The sequence below is a fragment of the Lipophrys pholis genome, assembly GCF_963383615.2.
Source record: "Lipophrys pholis genome assembly, chromosome: 20".
Lineage (NCBI taxonomy): Eukaryota > Metazoa > Chordata > Actinopteri > Blenniiformes > Blenniidae > Lipophrys > Lipophrys pholis.
The window spans coordinates 9,131,362-9,140,750 of NC_137648.1; positions in this window are offsets into that span (position 1 = coordinate 9,131,362).

A 9,389-nucleotide genomic window follows, 5' to 3' on the forward strand; every position below is an offset into this window, starting at 1 on the left:
GTATTATTCAGGTATGCTTTGTGGTTGTTTGGAAGTGTGACAGATGTAAATGTGATCTGATAGTTTGCCTCCACAAACAAGTTTTTATCTGATGCTGTTGAACACTTGTGTGCCAAAAACCTCAACCTTTCCCAATAAACTCCGTAAAGCTCACAAACATGTTGTCTCTCCATTGTCAATCTCGAGGTTCTGGCCAAACTCAACATGCCAGATGACACTGAAATGCCATAATCACTGGGATGTTTTCTTGCTTTTGAGATGTCCAGGCAGCAAAGAGAGGAGAGCGGACGATGGCCATGTCATCACGAGCTTGTCATCGTGGCTGGCTTGATTGGCACATGCTCGACTGGATTACAGAAGCTGGTGTTGACGGAGGGTTACCCTGAGTCTCCAGGAAAAGTGGGTCAGACTTGGGTTTGGCTCTGCCTCAAGCCCCCTTGCCCCGGCACCGGTCCCGGTGCAAATGTGAGGAGATGAGTGGGTCAAGCCTCAGGCCTCAGATGAAGGCCAAAACCCCAAGACCAAGTACAACACTCATGTCGAATATCTAAAATATATAGACAGGCTTCACAATCTTTCCAGTTAGAACTAGAAAAAAAAATATGTTATGTGTTATTAATATTTATGTGATTTTTTTGTTAACATCTGTTTTGCTGATCAGAGAACAGTGAGCTTATAATGTGGTTTTGCTTTGCATTGAGATCAATTTGTCTTTGTGGCTCGAATTAGCTCCATGCATATACATCTACCCATCCAGCTTCGATAAAGCTTTATCCAATCATGGAGGTGGAGCCAATCCCAACGGAGCGAGGTCGCTGGTCCATCACAGGACAAACAGAGAAACTTTTAAGACTCACTCACAATCACACTTATGGGCAATTTAGAGTCATCAATTATCTTCAAACTGCATGTTTTTGGAATGAGGGAGGATCCTGGTGCATGTAGAAACACACACACACACACACACACACACACACACACACACACACACACACACACACACACACACACACACACACACACACACACACACACACACACACACACACACACACTCTTCACAGAAAGTTCCCCAAGCCTGGACTTGAACCAGGTATTTCTCACTGTGAGGGGGAAATGCAAACCACCTCACGACCAGGCCACCGTGTCTAAAACCATCAACGAGAAAATTCTAACCTGACCCTAAAGACTTTCCATATTTCTAAGGGTTTTGCTCATTTAACCTCCCTTGATTTTTACACAATTTTTTATTTCTAAAGCTCACTCTTTAAAAAAGTGATTAATAAAAAAAACGTTGAGTTCAGATATTAGTCGGGACGTTCTCAGTATGTAGCAAGAGTGCTGATCTCTGTAGCACAATGCCTAGAGATCATGCATTTTAAGAAGAGGTATACAAAATAGATGATACAGTGGAGTGAATAAACTGAAATCGTAAGACAGAGTTTATTTGGTGAAGAAATTAAGCAAATTGTCATATAAATTTTACTTTGGCCTGCCTTGGAAACCACATTAAGAACTGTGGTGACAGCTGGTGGAGTTTGATATCGGAGTGACATTTAACCACAAGTTGTTTAATGCAGTATGGCTACTCTATTGTGGCTTTTGTGGAAGTATTTATAAAGTAATTTGTAGTGCTCTGTTCTCTTCGTATTGGGAACTGTAGTCTCTTCTTAACCTCTTAAACACAACACAAATAAATAAATTATTTTCCCAAAGAAGTGGCCAAGGAGATGCAAATGAGAAAATGTAAAAGCTACTCATGCAAATTCACTCTGGACATTCGCTGCTTCTCCCTCTATGGCCTTGGTACTCACTTTCAAAGTGTGTAACCCAAATGTGCTCTGTCTTCTTTCAGTAGCCGCCTAAATTAAGGCAGCCACAACTAAGGGCTAGGGCTGAACGCCAAAGCTTTGCAGTGGCAGCACCGTGTTTAACACAAGTTCCATTAAAAAGAGCCCATTACTACTACTGAAGGAAACGATGCCCGGGGCCTCTCTAAAGTGTTGAGAAAACCTCATTGATAATTAAATGTTGGTTACCCCCGGTATGCATCGCTCCCGCACTTTGCTTACCAATCAAACCTCCGCCCACCGCTGCTGCCAGTGTGGCTCTCTCTCTCCTCGGTGTTTATCAAGAAATCATACAGCCCTCTAATAGGTGCCAATTAGAACCAATGGGGGCTCTGGGGTTAATTATTCCCAACACATTATTTGATTGAGCGTGCTTCGAGGAGTACAGTGCCGAGGAGGAACGGCGACAGGGGTAGTGGTAGATAACGCCTCAGTCTTTGTTGATGTACACTCACAGTCACAGTCTGGCAGTGACAGACACATGCATACTGATTTGCACACACACACACACACACACACACACACACACACACACACACACACACACACACACACACACACACACACACACACACACACACACACACACACACACACACACACACACACACACACACACACACACACACACACACAGCTGTGCCTCCACCACTCAGAGCATAGTCTCTCAATCCGAACACTGCCCTTTTTTTAGACGCCGCCTTGCTTAAAGATCCAAGTAATGGGTCGTTACCAGGCCTCTGCAGGGATTGATGATGAATCATTCATTTCAATGAGGTGTGTTGAAGGTAGGAGACAATTAAAACAGGTGGGGCAGTGGTACTCCAGCATCAGAATTGGAAAACACTTGAACAACAGACTCATAAGAATCTTTTGAAACCCTAACAACACCTAAACCTGAACTTCCCCACCAAAAAGGTAATAATATTTACTTAAAACTAATGGAAATGCTAGTATTCCTCAACTTTTGTTCGAATCTGTAGAAAAGAAATGCCTACTTTTACGGAATCCTCATTGGAAAAAGGTTGCGAATTGATTTTATTTGGATCCTCACATCACGCCTGTGTTGATCTCTCAAGGTAGCGTGAGAGTACATTCTGTGAGATAAAAGAGGCAGCTGGTTAATAATTTGTATTGTTGAATAATCTCACTCTCACAAATCACCCAAATGTATTAGAGGAGGCAAAAAAGAGGGGGAAAAATAAGCTCAATGCTGAAGCAAACAAACAAAACAACCACCAGTGGAAAAATCATTATCTCTTTTGCAGGTTCTTTCAAGTGCAACTAAGAGTGTATCGCCATCAATAATACAATAATATGAGTAGAGGGAGGAACAAATGTGAATTCAAGCCGCTCTCCTTGAACAGTAAACACGGGCAGGAGAAGAAAGTAAAACATGGATAAGACAAAAAAATATTTACACAATGAGCAGTAGGTACCTGATTTATGCTGGGCAAATAGATAATAATCATTATGCCCAAATAGTGTCTCTCCTCAGTCACACTGCAAAGAAGCAAAGACATAAAAGTAACTTGAGAATGAAGCTTTTGACAGGTTGCTAATGGATCGCTTTAGGCCCATCTGTTTCACTGCAAGTAGAGAAATGGTGGGGTTTTGATTTCGGTGTTGAAACTGTTACCACTGTCACTGTAAACAATAATTGTCAAACATATTTACCCCGCAATCGCTTTAGCAGATGTTCCGCTTTTTGTTTCAAGCAGCTTTTTTGTGTGTTGTATCTCCCCTCTGCAGACACACCACATGCCCCACCACCACCACTTCCACCACTGCTGCACCCCCAACTAGAATATTGAGCAGGTATTTGCAAAAAGGTGCTCCAGGGCACGGAGTGCGAGGGATTGGGTGGGGTGGCTGGGAGACGGGAGGGTGTAAGGAGGGGGGTTATGAGGGAGAGGGAGAGAGAGAGAGAAAGAGCGAGAGGGTGGAAGAGATTATCTGGGCCCTTCATCAGCGCTTCAACCTCCCTCCTCCTACCGCTCCTGCCCATCGTGGAGCCCCGAGGGCCTGGGGAGGCGGTCCGGTGCCTCGCAGCCACGCAACCTCTTTATCACTCTAATCTGTTAATTGTAGGCGCTCAATTGGCACATGGTGGCTTTTTATTAGAGCCTCTCAACATTAACTAGACTGAAAATGTAGAAAAGCTGGTGTGGCCCTTATCTTTTCTGTTTTACAATGCTCCCATACTTAGAATTCCACCTTGTCTGACCTATGGTGTGGCTCAATCCTCCTTCTCAGTCCGCTAAAATCTAATTCATAGTAAAACAGTAACATTTGGAAAAAAAAGAAAAAAAGAAAACATTTAAAAAAAACAATGATCTATCTGTCAGTTTTCAGTTGGCAACAAAGAATCCTGAAGCCGTATTTCAGCAGCTTTCTTTGACAACAGATGCTTGGCTCTTTAAAGGGAGAATGAATGAATGCCAGGATGACCCGGCACTGCAGGCAAGTGATCAGCAGATCTGATCTCAGGTGTTCGGCTCTCCTCCCTCTGCTCCTCCTCCTGCCTTTGTTCAGCTTGTTACAGTGAGTTGATCCTTTACTCTGAGGAGACTCTGAGAGACGGCTGCAGAAGGCCAGGGGTCTTCCTCCTGTCCCGTCCAGACTTGTCTGCAGCGACCCCCAAAGCAATTTCTCTGCCTCCCTCTTTGTTTGCCAGACATGTGGTTCGTATCATCGAGACAGCAGAGACATCCACAGGTCTACGGTGGAAAATAAAAGGGGCGGGGGATTCACAGGCTGTCCAGGTGACATACGCGCTGGCTTGAATGGACTTTTTTGCACCGCGCACCATGAATGCTTTCTGTGGCCTAAACAGCTTGTGTTTGTTGTCAAAAGACTGATTAGGAAAAAGACCCTGCTCAGTAGGCTCTCCCAAGTCGTACAGAAAAGGTCAACAGCAGCTATATTCAGATAAATAAGCATGTTTTTCTGTAAACATTAATCTCAATATCAGCAACCCACCAAAAAGCGTCTGTTAAATGGCCGTGACTAATTTTCACTTTAGTTGAATAATGTTCCGAAGAAGAAGATAGCATTTTTTTTTCATTCAAATTTGTGAAATGTTCCTGTGTAGATTATCAGAATAGAGTCAAATTACTTCCAAAGAAATACCGTTTAAAATTCAAAGGGAAATTTGCATATTTATGTCGGGTCCCAACTCCTAAGTTCGTTTTCCAGTTTTGCAGGTTCACGTGGAGCGCCTGGCGATTGATGCTTTAACATGTTTGATGTCAAAGTTGCAAAGGCGGGAGGGGTTAGGTTGTTATACTTTCAACAGAGTTTTACCTCATGAATCCCACAGAGAAATGCAGGCCTGCAACTTGGTGACAGAACAATGGAGTGAGCGATTTATGGCCGGCTATTAACAACTCCTGCTTTCAGGCCCCGTACTGCAAACAGGTGTTTTACGAGTCCGCCCCCACACTGACAGAAGTCCTGCTGTTTATTTCAACCAACTTTTGGAGTTTCCATTTCTACCTCTGGCGAAAGGTTAAAAAATTAAAAAGCTCAGTGGACGATAGCTTCAAATCAACTGGTTTATACTTTTGTTTGAGTTCCTGAAGAAAGTCCTGAGAAGAAACACAAAACATTTAGATGTAATTGATGAATACTTCAAAAAGTCTTTTCAGGTTGTTTTTTTTACCACAGCAGGTTAAGAACATAAGGACCAGCAAGGACATTAAAAGTGGGACGGGGGGCATGAAAGAATTGACACACGTTGAAATGGTGACAGTGAAAATGGATTTGAGTAGATACATGTCAAGCTAACGGTCATTAGCACGCCAGGCTGCGGCACCAACAAAGAAATGTAAAGTCCCAGGCTGCTTATTTCCTTTTGATATTATTATTTGTATCAGATTGACCAATTTCCTCGTGTTAAGAACAAAATTAAATAAAGAGAAGCATTATGATGAAGTTTGAACAGATGTAGATTCAATTTGTCAAACGTTATCCGTTTTTTCACAGGCAGAAGGTTCAGTGGAGCCTTTGTTCCTGCAAATACAGCAGCACAACAACGTTTGAGAGAAAAGATTTATAACTTCGCAAACATTTGCATTCGACAGAGTGTTGCTTCCTTTTTTTAAATTCTTTCCGCAAATTTGCTTGAGTGTATTTTCACAAACATGCTTGAGCAACAACATGTTTGTTCTAATTTCTACCTTTCCTGCATATCTGTGCATGAATATGTGTTTCTCTAAGTGGAACAATTTCTGTCCTTCAGTTGTGTTTCTATCTTGATTCTGCGGCCTGGTCACAAGGACTCCATGCGGCAGACAACACAGGGTATGATACAGAGCTAAATGCACCATGAATCTGTCTATTTTGGGTCAATAGCTTCATTAAGAGCAACTGGAGACAGGGTTTAAGCTTTTCAGCTGTAGCTGCATATGTGCAGCGCCCTTAATAATAATTATTAATTCAAAGACTTCCTCAAACATTGACGGCTCCTTGATGTTTTAGATGTGAAGCTGCTCTTGAGTGACTCCTGAGTTCAAATGACGTGCCTCAAAAATATGTAGGAGAAGATTCTGTGTGCAGAACAGATGTACTTTTAAACATAGGAGTTTTTGTTACGGTATATTTTTCCGCTAAATGGAGGAGAAGTCTGTGGGAAAGGAGAGGGAGGATTTGAAGCGTTTCCTGAATGGATACATTTTCAGGTTACGGCAGAAGACAGGGAGTAACTCTGCCATCCTGCACGGAGTGAAACTAATCTAATTCACTTTGAGGAATGTACGTGGGCCAATGCATACAAGGTGTGAGATGACGGCCTGTAAACAAAACTCTTGAGGGGTCTAATTAGAAACTGACACACGTACAATATAACTTTTGAAAAGCTAAATATAACCTAAAATGACTACCCTTGAGTGGTTGGCAAATCACTGAGGTTTTACTGTGATGTTTATCGCTGTTGTAAGTCAGGTCTTGAGAAGAAGACAATACACTTCAAAATCCCCAACAAGTTTCATAAAACGGCTCACAAAGGAGATAATCTTGTGTCAAATTGTTTTGAAAGGGTCCATAATCAATATAATTGGGGCCGTTTACAAAAGGGACAATCAGAAAAAGTAGCTCGAGACTTGCAGCCTGAGCTAAGATTACTCTGTGTTTTTGAAAAGATATAAACATGAACTGAGGTTATAAACAGTCAAGGTAAATGGGATTTCCTATGTGGGACTTTTTTGTTTTGTTTGTTTGTCCATGACAGTGGAATAAAAACAGTGATAGAGTTTTATGAAAGTGCAAAGTGGGACCTAACCAATGTCTATATGTGTGTGTGTGTGACTTGAACTGTGGCTTGAACTAATTGTCTGTGTAGTGAAACATTAGCTGTTTCCTGTTCCGCTGACAGCTTTGTCATTGGCGGTCAAACTTTGCAGTGGGCTAAACACGCCACGCTCCAGACCACACTCCAGTTAAATAGCTTTTATTGGGTGACTTTTCGCCAGGCTAAATGGGGATACATTTTATTCACAGTGTTTGGGGAGAGCCCGAGGTGTGTATGGCCAACATAAGTGGAAAGGCTTTGCAACTTAAAGGAGCCCTTACCTTCCGGCACTTTTTTATTACAACTACTGTTTACATCTCCCAATACATCCTAAGTATTTCCATTATTAAGTTTGGACAAATCATTTGCCTGGGGTTCAAGGTAGTATGCCATTGAAACATGATCCTACTGTTGATCTTATTACTGCCAAACCAAACAAGCAGAAATCAATTTCAGCAGGAAAGGTAAAGGAAGAAGGAAAAAAAAAGAGAAGGAAATTAGATCAAAACGATCGGGGGTGGTGGTGGTTGCAGCTGTGGATGCAGGAGAGAGGTGGGGCGAGGAGGTATATATGCCAGGACTGTTTGTTCATTGCCCAAACAAGTCGACAAATAGTGAGCGGTAATTTTTAAGGCGTTTAAATATAGTACCTTTCTACAGAGCTGTTCACCCCCACCTCCTGCCCTGGAGGTGAAATCAGACACCTTGGATTACAGTTTTTTTCATATTCGTCACATGCTGTGCTTGGATTTAAAGACTCGCTACACAGTGTGGGAAAGTATGTTCCAGCTGCTTTGGTACTAACAATGCCTCAAGTCTGATTATTTGACAATTTAAAGGTTTTTATACACCAGGTTTTTATTTCATAGATCAGCTTAATAGAGTGTTACTGAAAATACAGATGCTGTTGTTCCATACTTGACATCCGGTATTGATTATTTACTGCTGGGAAGAGCTTCCATACAAATGCTGATTACAGCTGAAATTGGTGTCTACAAGCACCTTTATTCAAAAGTCCTCATGAAGGTTGGAGCAAGGGTATAGTGCAGCAATAGCAGACTACCTCAGTGCAATCCAATGCGAAGAGGGAGCACCATTGGAGTGAAGTTAGAAAAGGACAAGATAAATTAACCCTTGGCAGAACCGCAAAGCAGCGGTACTGGCACAAAGCCACTTGAGAACCCAATAAAACACAACATGCCTGGTCTCTGCTGTGTTCCTCTCATATGGGTGGCATTGAAGAGGAGAGAAAAGGCTGATGATAATACTGCCAATACCAGATGAGTGATGTCATGGAAAAGTTACCATGTTTGGCAGCTTTTACTGACACCACCTCCTCCACTTTCTCACATCCCCCAACTTCCTGTTTGTCCACACAGGGTTTGACAGTTCACAAGTACACCTACTAATTGCACGCACTCTATGTTTTGTGTGCAAATATGCACGCAACCAACTGCAAACACGCCTGTGTGCTCGGATGCAAATGCCAATATATTTGCAAAAAGAAAAACCTTTAAAAGTAGGTTGACAGTGCTCGCAGCATCCAAATCTTTTATTTACAATGTTTGTGGGCAGATTTCCTTGGATGGTGTTTTTCTGGGTATGACATGCTTATGATGAACAAGAGCAGACAGGTCTATGTGAGAATTCCATTGGAAACTTATTACCAAGCTCATTATACTAAATATTACAAAACAAACGGGGTCATTTGCATTCTGCTCTCACTTGGTTAAACCCGTGGTGCAGAGCCTGCTCGTAACATATGGCATATTTCTTAAAGATCATGCATATTTCAGAAATGCTAATATGGCACAGAATACATGCGGTGTGAGGTAACAAAATACACACTCGAATTCATGAATTAATCTCATAAAAAATGCAAAGCGGTCTAATTATTCATTGGTACAATCATCAGTTGCAAAATAGCTTCTTAAAAATATAACAAATAATCATGTGGGTAAAAAAAGCTCACTTCCCTTTTGCATTGATATTTTGTTGTGTTAGCCACCGCAGTTTCCAGCTCCGGTCAGTAATGTTGGCTGATTGAAACTAACCACAATTCCCAGGGACTTTCGTCCTCTTACATCATGCCGAAGAGATTGTAATTAGCGAAGATGGTCGTTCTGTCCAAATGCAAATCCTTGGGAATGTGCGGTTAGTTGTCCTTCATGTTAGCACACAGTTGATCTTCAAGCCTTGCTGCTTTAAATAGCTTCGTGAGAGAGGCAAGGCCTGTGCATGGTGCTGAA